Source organism: Dictyostelium purpureum (assembly GCF_000190715.1).
Source record: "Dictyostelium purpureum unplaced genomic scaffold DICPUscaffold_725, whole genome shotgun sequence".
Taxonomy (NCBI): Eukaryota; Evosea; class Eumycetozoa; order Dictyosteliales; family Dictyosteliaceae; genus Dictyostelium; species Dictyostelium purpureum.
Genome location: NW_003520054.1, coordinates 601 through 1,303, shown reverse-complemented (window position 1 = coordinate 1,303; position 703 = coordinate 601).

The following is a 703-nucleotide window of genomic DNA, read 5'->3' as shown; positions in this document are numbered from 1 at the left end:
TGAAAGAAGCTTTTTGATAGGACAATGAGGTGCAAAAATCATATTTTCCCGTTACGTTATCATATTTAAAATAATTTAATTTATCCTCATGTACTGGGAAATATCGGTTAATAATATTATATGCACAATTATCTTTTAATAATTTTTAAAAAAAAAAAATGGTTAGAAATATTTTTAAAATAAAAAAAAAAAAATTAAAAAAAAAAAAATGTGGAGAATAGGAAAATAGACATACATTCGGTTTCATTTAAAACTTCACCATTTGAAAATAAAATATTATTATTACTATATATTACAAAAACAAAAAACAATAATAAAGTGTAAGATAGAGAACCCATCTTAACTTTTTATTTTTGTGTGTGTGTTGGAAATGAAAATATTATAAAAATAAAAAAATAAAAATAAAAAATAAATTTTATAAAAAAATTTAAAAAAATTAAAAAAATTAAAAAAATTAAAAAATTTTTAAAAAATAACTTTCAACTTAATGTTTGCAACCATTAAATTTATTGCAATTTTGAAAATCTGTAGAAATCCACCAAAAAATAATTTAAAAAAAAAAAAATAAAAAATAAAAAAAAAAGGGTAAAACAAATTTATATCTATATAGTAACCAAAAACTAAAAAGAGTGAAACAAAAATAAAAAAGAGTTAAACAAAATGGGTAAAAATTTTAATACTTAGCATTCCTAAATCTTAAAGC